The sequence below is a fragment of the Chiloscyllium plagiosum genome, chromosome 31, assembly GCF_004010195.1.
Source record: "Chiloscyllium plagiosum isolate BGI_BamShark_2017 chromosome 31, ASM401019v2, whole genome shotgun sequence".
NCBI lineage: Eukaryota > Metazoa > Chordata > Chondrichthyes > Orectolobiformes > Hemiscylliidae > Chiloscyllium > Chiloscyllium plagiosum.
In genome coordinates this window covers 18,311,470-18,322,542 of record NC_057740.1, presented here as the reverse complement: position 1 = coordinate 18,322,542, position 11,073 = coordinate 18,311,470, and positions in this window count along the sequence as shown.

Genomic DNA, 11,073 nt, shown 5'->3' with positions numbered 1-11,073 from the left:
ATTTTGAATACTTCTGAAATCTCCTCTCAACTTTCTTTTCTCCAAGGAAGCCAGTTCTGACTTCCGTCAATCCTTTGTCACAACTGAAGTTCCTCGGCTCTGGAACCATCCTTAAACCAGCCTTTATCAGGTTTATGCTAAATTTATTCATAAAACCTAACCTAAATAAAATGGAGTTTCCCTGAATCTATTTTATTTTAAAAAAAAATGTTATATTTTTGTTGCAATCCTGTTTTGTTTTATACAGTGAATGGCATTAGAGGCTTTCTCAAATTCAAGACTTACAATACTTTTGATAATGTAGGTGATAGCATAAAATTACAAAGGAATAGATTAGGTGAAAGGGTAAAACTGTGGCGGATGGATTTCAACGTAAGAAATTTGAAGTTGTCCATTTTGGACTAAAAAGGATATGTCAGATACTTTCTAGATGGTATGAAGTTAAATTTGGTGGATGCTGGAAGAGTCTTGGGGGAATTCAGGTGCATACATCTTTAAATTACACAAACAGGTGCAGAAAATAATCAGCAAAGCTAATGGAATGTTGGTCTTGTAACGACTGGAAAACAAGGATGCAGAAGTTATGCTGTAATTACACAGAATTCTGGTTGGACACAACTTAGAGTAGTGAGAGCAGATTTGGTACCACACCTTAGGAAGGATATATTGACCTTAGAGGGAGTAAACTTTAGGTTTACAGGAATGGTATCTGAACTTAAGGGGTTAAGTTATAAGGAGAGATTATAAAAATTAGGCCTGTTTTCTCTAGAATTTAGAAGATTAAAGGGTGATCTTGAAGATATTAACAGGAAAAGACAGGGTAGGTAAAGATGAAGAAGGGCTTATGCCCGAAACATCGATTCTCCTGTTCCTTGGATGCTGCCTGACCTGCGCTTTTCCAGCAACACATTTTCAGCTCTGATCTCCAGCATCTGCAGCCCTCACTTTCTCTCTAGGTAAAGATGAACCATTTCCACAGATTGAAGATTCTAGAACCAAAGGCATAGTCTGAGAATTAGAGCCAGACTGTTCAGGAGATATTGGGAAGCACTTTACACAGAAACAACTCTAGGTCAGTTGTTAACTTTAGGTCTGAGATACATATATTTTTATCACACTAAAATATTAGGGAATTGGCCAAAGCAGGTATATGGAGTTAGGTCACAGATCAGCCATGATCTCATTGAATAGTAGAACAGGGTTAAGGGGCTGAATGGCTGACTCCTGTTCCTATGGTATCCATGGTCTGCAAAGAATGTACAGAATAGGGTCAGTGAATAATACCCTGAGGAGTTCACATTCTCACCAATCTGAAACATTTTTTTCTAAATTATTAATTCTTTCTGTATTAACTTACATTTGCCATCAAACAGCAGAGGTAACCTGACCTCCCAAAATCTTAGCCTCTAAAAGGTCACCTCTCTGCCTCCTCAAATCTGGTGCGAAAAGCCCTTAACTTCTTTATGAAAACCAACCACTTTGTTCCTAGTGAATACTTTCTTTTATATCCTTATTTGAGTGGCCTAAAATGCAATAACCAACTATGATTTGCTAAAGATATTGTAAACATTCAACATGACCTTCATGCTTTTGTATTTAGTGCCTGTAAGGTACAAGATTAAGGATTATGCTAGCCTTTTTCTAACAGTACCTACTTTTACCAGTGCCATTGATTACCTATATATACCCTGTATTCTGTAAGATCCTATTGATTTAGGTGTGTGTATTTTCTGAGTTGTTCCAAATGAAATACGTCACCTTGTCTGCATTGAAGTGTATCTGCTAAATATGCAACCATTTTTATAGCCTGCTTTTGTCCTGCACTCCTCTCATGATTTGTTGTGTGCCATAATTTGTGTTTGCAAATTCTAGTGTTTGCACAATTCATATGTCTAGGCAACTTATAACTAAGTACATGGTACTCAATGATCTGTGCTAGACCCTCAATTATTCACAATATTTATTAAAGATCTATATATTCAAGTCTGCAGATATGAACAGATTGGTGCAGTAAATTAAGACTGGTGCATAAAATTACAGGAAAAATAATCTCTAGAATGGGTGAGTGGGTAAAACCTACAGATGGATTTCAGTACAGGTCATTGATATTGCACTAAAGAATGGAATATTCAAGTGGTGATTAAAGTAACAAATTTCAGAGTCCATTTACACAAACCATTGAAATGTAGTAAGACATAATCAAATATAGCTAATTGAATCTTATTTATAACGATGGCAAGTTTTGCTGTATGTGAAGAAAGCCATGATTGATGATGTCAAGGCTGCTGTGATCTGGCCTACCCACCAGGTCTCCAAAAGACTAAGGTGGTGACAAGAGGTTCAATAAACTAGTCTTTGTATTCTCTAGAGTGTAAAGGAATAAGGGGGTATTTGATTGAGTCTTTTAAGATTTTGCAAACTTAATAGGAAAGAGAGTATATTTCTGCAAGTATGGATGTTTAATCAAAGAGAATGTAACCTTATAATCTGAGCCGTATTACTCAGGAGAGCAGTTAGGCTTCATTCAAAGGATAATAGAAACGTGAAATGCTATCGCATCAAAGAAATTGATAATTAATCATTTATAGTGCAAGAGATATGAAACACAGGAGTGAAGGTCTCACTGCAATTGTAGAAGCCCTTGGTGAGACTGCACCTCTGGTACCGTGTACAGTTTTAATCTCTATCTAAGGATGTATTGAGCAAGTACAAGAGTAAGTGCAATGGAGCTTCACCAGACCAATCGCCAGAATTGTCTTACGTGAGGCAGGATTGAAAAAAATTGAGCTTATATTCTCTAGAATCTCGAAGAATGAGAGGTGATCTCATGGAAATTTACAAATTATTACAAGGTATGACAGCCTTAATATGAATAAGGGTTTTTTTCCCTGTTGCTAAGTTTACAACAAGGGGGCACAGCCTCAAAAATGAGAGAGGTCCTTTAAGACTAAAGATGGGAAGGAATTTCTTCACTCTAAAGGTTGTCAATCTTACCCCATAGAACTGTAAAAGCTCAATCATTTTGCAGTATATTCAAGATAGAAATCAATAGAGCTCTAGATATTCATTATATTGAAAGATAAGGGGATAGGGGAGGATAATAGCATAGTGGTAGGTGATAAACCTTATCTGTTTGAAAGATGCATAGCTTTTAACAGGCTGTATTGCCTACTCCTTTTCCTCTGTTCCTAGCTTCAAGGCACGTGGATATTGCTATGCTGTAGATCTGCCATGATTTCATTGAATGATGGAACAGGTTGCACAGGCTGAAAGATGAACTTGTTCCTTTCTAGTAAGCAGAGATGGGAATGAAGATTGGAAATTGTTTAGTGAATATTATCAGATTTGCTAAGGCATAAGTTTCTAGTGAATGCAATAATTGATCTACAATTATTACCTGTACACCTGTGTGTAGCATGAATGCTGCTTGCTTATGAAATGAATGTTCACATGGGTAAGACTAAAGGTTTCCAGAAAAACAGGTGAAAGAATAAGTCTTCTAATGATCTTCAAACAGTTTGACGAGATGTAATGGGAAGTTGTATATATCACTATATATATATATATATAGCTTTGTTTTAAATAGGAAAAGGACAGAAGAATAGAAATCTGAAGAGAAGATTAGGTATGTTTTGAAGTGCAGAAGCATGGATATTTTGAGCTAAGGAGACTTCTACAGAGCTTTACAATGTAGTTTTAGAAATAGAAATTAAAGTGGACAGGTAGCAATATAATAAGTTGTCAGTGACATAAAAAATATACTTTGATTTTAAACATAACTACTCGATGATCGAAATATGTAGCACAAAAACAGGCCATTTTGGTCCAACATGTCCTCGCTGTTGTTTGCGCTCCATTTGAACTTGCATCTTATTTAAATCTACCATTTGTAACCATTTGAGTCCTTTGCCCTCATGCTTGTCTAATTTCCTTTTTGAATGCACCCATACTATTGACTTCAAAAACTCCCTGTGGTAGCACATTCCATATTCTTAAGCTCCTTGGGTGAAGCCGTTTCTTCTGAATTCCCTGTTGAATTGCATGGTAATCTGTGTATAATTTCAATATAAAATGATCCATTGAATTTTGGAAGCAGTGGTAGTAAGTTGCAGAATGCTGCACAAATGAGGACTGTTCATGTATTGAAGACTCAGTATGAGGTTTGATCAGTTAAAGCCTCCCCGTGTTGTGCTGCTTGCTGACGTTTATCCCAAATCTCTTCTGATCCCATGTGTTGATTTTGCGTAGCATTTAGGCTATGGCTGGGGTGCCTTTCAACTGCTTCATGCTCATGTCTCATTTACAAACATATGAAATATTGGAGACTGTAATGAAGATATATGGAGGTGTCACCTGATAATTGTGTGTTTTATTAAAATGCCAATATTATTGGTTTGATGATATGATTGATATAAGGGCTCATTTGAGTAAGCTTTATCAGCTTCCTCATGAACACGAGTTTACTTTAATTGTCCAATACATGATGGGATAATCTAGGAGTTGTTAAAAATGTTTTTTTTATTAGGATAATCAAATAATGTAATCCTAACGCAAGCTCTTTTATTCCCTTCTCAATGATTCAAAAGATGTACCTGATTGTTTTTGTGAAACAAGGCCAGTGTAAGTTCAGAAGGCTGATTTCTTTTATAGAATGTGCATGATTGAATAGATTGATAATCTCTCAAGGAATATGTTTATAACACTCCAGTAGTGTACAAAGCAAGGTGCACTTGTACACAAGCAAAGTCCTGCAGATGCTGTAAGTTGGGTATGAAAACAGAAAATGTTGGAAATACTCAGCAGGTCTGCTCGCATTTGTTTAAAGAGAAACAGAGTTGATGTTCCAGACGAATGGCCCTTGAATTCGAGTTCTGGTGCACCCAGAGCTGCTAAACATCTCCAACATTTTCTATTTTAGTTGTTGTTTTGGCTCAAAACAGGAAGATGTTAGATAGAAGTAGAACAGGTTTGAAGTAAGTGCTGAGGTGGGAAGAGGTTGAGAAGAGAAAAAAAACAAAAGGCAAAGTATCTCATAGGCAAGTGTTTGGCAAAAGGAATGGTTGTGCAAGGCAATGGAGTCATTAATAAATTAAGGTTTAAAAAAAATTAAGCGATTGGGTTTAAATGTGATGCAAATGCCAACAACTCGGTCATTACCAACAACTATTGTGCACAAAAGCATGTCTAGCTCACTAATGTACTTCAGAGAAGGAAGTCTGCCATCCCTACTTGGTCTGGCCTGTATGTGACTCTAAACCCACATCAATGTATGTTGTTGACTTTTAATTGTCATCTGAAATTGACCAGCAAGCCAGTCCATTCAAGGGCGATTAGAGATAGGCAGCAATCTTGCTGGTGACACCCATATCCAGGAAAGAATAAAGAAACCAATGTGTAAAAACTATGGTAGTTAGCGAGTTTTGAGAAGATTTGTAGCTCAAATTGAGGTTCTGGGTGTAGGTTTGCTTGCTGAAAACTAACCTTCCAGCTCTGAGTAAACCTACATCCAGGACTATGGTAGTGGTTAAAAGTCTGGAATTGATGCTTGAGCATGTGGATGTATGTGCACTTGGGATCAAACTGTTAACCACAGGCATTTAGTGTACACTTGCCCTCAATGTAAAATTGCAAGAGTTAATGAATATTTTAACTATGTAGTATCTGTATGCTACCATTACTGTGATTAGTTTGCTATTTATGGTAATCCCATATGGCCTCCATCTGCGAGGGGTAGGGCGCTCGCTGCTAAAAGTCAGGTCCCTTGCCTGCCTCTGACCCTGCTGACCATTTCTCCCTGAGTTATGCCATGATGCCCCAAATCACGCCAAAAACACCCACAGACACACACAACAGCACCCCACCCCCCTCCACACACACACACACCCGTCACCAGACTCTGCCTTTGTGACTAAACAGCCTAGACTTAAAGTCATACTGCACTTCCAACCAGTCCATGCTGAACATAATCCCAAACTAAACTAGCCCCACCTGCCTGCTCCTGACCCATGTCCTTCCAAACCTTCCCTTTCATGTATCCATCCCAATGTCACCTTCCGATAATTCTCTGAATCTCTGGCCAGCGACTTCAGGCAGGGCTGGTCTTCTCCACTGCACTGGATCAGGTGAATTTTCTTACTGGTGGGGGCAGGGATTTACTCACCATTAAAGTTCGCCCCACACTTCAAACAAAATGAAGAAAATCCTACCTCCAGGTTCCATTGAATGGCAGGGTCTAAAAATGAAAAAAAATTTCAGACCAAAATGCATAACTTCACACTTTCTTGTGTTATATTCCATCTGCCAATTCTTGCCCACGTTCCCAGCCCGATAAACACGTCTTGCAGCCACTTTGTGTCTCCACAAAGGTTTGTTTCTCGCTTTGTTTGGTACTGTCAATAAATATGGATCCATTATATTTGATTTTGTCACATGCAGGCATGGATTGCTTTATTGTCTGAGGATTTGTCACAAACGTGAAAAAAATATAGGAATAGGTCATTTGGCCCCTTCTGTCTGTTCTGCTGTTCAATAAGATCATGGCTGATCTGACTGCAATGTCAAATCCATATTCCTACCTAAGAGTCTATCTGTGTCTCAAAACTTTGCTTCCATCACATCTTCATAAAGTGTTCTAAAATCTCAGTTAAAAATCACACAACACCAGGTTATAGTTCAACAGGTTTAATTGGAAGCACACTAGCTTTCGGAGCTCTGCTCCTTCATCAGGTGGTTGTCTAAAATCTCAAACTCTTCAGCAGGACCCCTACCAGTTCTGATACTGGAATCTTGATGGGGTCAACAGTGTGGGATTGGAGCCAGATGAGGAGCTCAGACTGACTGTTGAATGGATGATGGGTGAGAGAAAAAGCACCCCAAGCCACTGGCCCTTGGAGGGACTGCTGGGGACCAGGCACCTGCTCAGCCCCCAGCAGGAGAGGACCCTATGGTCTTGGCAATGAGGGACTTTGTAGAAATGCACAGGGAGAAGCAGCAGTGGCATACAGAGTTTGAAACAAAACAAATTGCTGGAAAAGCTCAGCAGATCTGGCAGCATCTGTGGAGAGAAATCGGTGTTAACATTTCTGCTCCAGTGACCTTTCCTCAGAGCAGTGTTTGAGACACCCTGGCCCTCATAGCTGAAATGGAAATGTGTTGCTGGAGAAGCGCAGCAGGTCAGGCAGCATCCAGGGAACAGGAGAATCGACGTTTCGGGCATTAGCCCTTCTGTTCGAAATGTCGATTCTCCTGTTCCCTGGATGCTGCCTGACCTGCTGCGCTTCTCCAGCAACACATTTCCATCTCTGATCTCCAGCATCTGCAGACCTCATTTTCTCCTCATAGCTGAAAACCTGGAGTAATGCAGCCAGTCCTGTGACTCACTGGCCAATATTACTACAAAGCGGGGTTCTCCTGATGGCTAGTTTGGCAACTATGGTGTGATCACAACTGGAATATACTAGTCACATCCTTCTTATCATGTAGTGACCAGGACTATGCATCTTACCCCAGCTGTGGCCAAACTAAAGTCCAGAATAGCCCAACATAACCTCGTTGGTCTTATAATCTATACCATAACTGATGAAGGGAAATGTCCTTAATGCCTTTTTAATTAGACTCTGTGAACTGTATGGGGCTATTAGCAGACAGCAGAACGCACATCCTGATAGTCTGTTTATTGTTGCTGGAGATTTCAACCATGCAAATCTCACGACGGTGCTCCCTAAATTTCATCAGCATGTGGACTTTGCGATGAGAGGGGAGGATAAGCTGGATCTGGTTTGCACAAACATCCCCAACGCATACAGAGCAGAGCCTTGGCTTCTCAGACCTCATCTCTGTTATGCTAATCCCAGCATTCAGACGCTCGTCAGATGTGTCCAACCGGTTCGGAAGCAGGTGAAAACCTGGCCGGCAGGAACCCTTTCTGCTCTTCAAGTCTGTTTTGAGCACGCTGACTGACGTGTATTCAGAGAGGCGGCAACTGATGACGATTCCATCAACTTAGAGGAGTACATGGCGTCTGTGATTTGCTAGTGTATTGACGACATCACTGTGTCCAAGACCATCACTTCTTGCCCCAACTAGAAGCTGTGGTTCTTGCCCCAACCAGCACAAAGGTGTGCCGCTGCTGAAGACTTGTGATTCCACCTTCAGAGCAGATGACAAGGCTGCCCTAACCACAGCGAGGGCCAACTTGACCTGGGCCATCAAGGAGGCAAAGTATGCATATGCACAGAGAATACGCAGCCATCTTCAGGACAGCGGCGATATGTGGAAGGGCATCCAGGCCATCACCAACCACAGATCAGCATAGCCTGCTTGTGCTGGTGACGCCTTCCTCCTGGAAGGTATGAAATGACGTGGCAGCGAGGAAGTCCACACCCTCTCCCAATGACCAGGTGTTGTGTCTTAGCACAGCCAACATGAGAAAACCCTATGCAGGGTCAACCCACATAAGGCTGCTGGACCAGACAACATCCCTGGCAGAGTGTTCAGGATACTCTCATGTACTGGTGGATGTTCTCATGGACATCTTCAACATCTCCCTGGGCTGTACCATAGTTCCAACATGCTTCAAGGCAGCTACCATTGTCCCCGTGCCAAAGAAGTCTTCAGCGTCCTGTCTCAACAACTACCGCCCTGTTGCACTTACACCCATCATCATGAAGTGTTTAGAGAGGCTCATGATGAGGCATATTAAGACCCTACTGCCCTCCCACCCCCACCCACTGGACACCCTGCAGTTCGCATATTGACCCAGCTGCTCAACACATGATGCCATTTCTACCACCCTCCACCTGGCCCTCACCCACCTGGAGAAGAAGGACACCTACATCAGACTACTGTTCAGAGACTTTAGTTCTGCATTTAACACTATCATTCCTCAGCACATGATTGGAAAGCTGAGTCTGCTGGTACTAAATACTTCCCTGTGTAACTGGGTCCTGTGTAACCACAGTCAGTCCAGATCAGGAACAGCATCTCCAACACTATCACACTGAGCTCTGTGCTCAGTCAACTGCTGTTCACCCAGCTGCCACATGGCTGTGCAGTGATGCACAACTCAAATCACATCATCAAGTTTGCTGATGATACAACTGCAGTGGGCCTCATTAGTGGGAACAACAAGTCAGCATACAGAAAGGAGGTGCAGCGGCTAACGGACTGGTGCAGAGCCAACAACCTGTCTCTGAAGGTGGACAAGATCAAAGAGATGGTTTTTGACTTCAGGAGGGGGCATGGAGCGACCACTCTCTACTAGATATTGACGGGTCCCCTACGGTGATAGAAAAAAAAATTTATAGCCCAGAAACATGCCTTTCGGCCTTCCAAGCCTGAGCCGATCCCAATCCACTATTTAAACCTATCACACAATTCCGAAGGATCTGTATCCCTCTGCTCCCCACCTACTCATGCATCTGTCCAGACACTCCTTAAGTGAATCTACCGTGCATGTCTCTACTACCTTTGCTGGCAATGCGTTCCAGGCAACTACCACCCTCTGTGTAAAGTACTTTCCGCGTGTATCCCCCTTAAACTTATCACCTCTCACCTTGAACATGTGACCTGTCGATATTGATTCCCTCACCCTGGGAACAAGCTTATTTCTAATCACCTGTCTATGCCCTTCATAATTTGTAGACCTCAATCAGGTCCTCTTTCAATCTCCTTTTTTCTAATGAAGATAGGGAAGAGCACTAAGTTTCTTGGCGTACACCTGGTGGAGAATCTCACCTGCACTCTCAACACCAGCTCCATGGCCAAGAAAGCCCAGCAGCGTCTCTACTTTCTGTGCAGGTTGAGGAAAGCTCACCTCACCCTCACCACATTCTACAGAGGGTTCATTGAGAGTACCCTGAGCTGGTGCATCACTGCCTGGTTTAGGAATTGCACCGTTTCGGATCGCAAGACCCTACAATGGATAGCGAGGACAGATGAGAGGATCATCGGGGTCTCTCCTCCACTGCAGACATTTACTCCACACGCTGTAACCAAAAGGCTAAGAGCATTGTGGAAGACCACACACACCCTTCACTCTAACTCTTCTCCCTCCTGCTATCTGGTAGAAGATACTGGAGCATTTGGTCTCTCAGCCAGACTGTGCAACAGTTTCTTCCTCCAAGCCATCAGGCTCCTTAACATAGTATGATCGGGCTCTTTCCCATCTGAAATTCTTTTGTATTGCTGCTAGAAAAATGTCTATCATTCATCATTCTTCTGCGACACTATAGCTTGTGTGCTTTGCATTTCTTATGTACTTTATGCCATGTATGATTGTGTAGTTTGTGCTGTCCATGTAGCACCGTCAGTCCTGAACGCTGTCTCATTTTTACTGTATCAGTTGTATATGGTAGAAATGACAAACAAAAAGCTACTTTTACTCTATCCAAGCTATTCCAGTACAGTTACATCATGGGCAATTTTCCACTGTAGGTAGATGCCAAAGTATGTCTAGTACATTTAAAAAAAGGATAAATCCAATCCAGCCAATTACCACCCACCAGTCTACTCTTGATCATCAGTAAAGTGATGGAATATGTTATCAACAGTGCATCACCAGTTATCAAACAGCACCCGCTCAGTAATGACCTGCTTAGTGACTGACTCCCAGTTTGGGTTCCGCCAGGGCCATTCAGCTCCCAACCTCATTATAGCCTTAGGTTAAACATGGAGCTAAATTTGAAGACCCTTTCAGGATGTCACTCCTCCTTACTATAGTAACGGACTCCTTAATCAATAATGCAACAACATCTCTTTTACACCCTTTCCTCTATTGCCTGAAGATCCCATTCCCCAGAATAATGAGTCGCCACCCTGCTCTTTACCCAACCATGTCTCTGTGATGATGGCAACGTCAATTCTGCCTGCTTTACACATCCTTAATTCATCTGTCTTACTTATAATACTCTTAGCATTAAAGTAGAAACTGGGGTGACGGGGGAGGGGGTGGATTCAAGATGGCGGTGACTCAGTAGATCTGCTTTGCTGAGCTCTGCAACAGAACCCATACATGCTTTCCTTTATTGGTCAGAGTATTGAGTACAGGAGTTGGGAGGTCATGTTGCAGCTGTA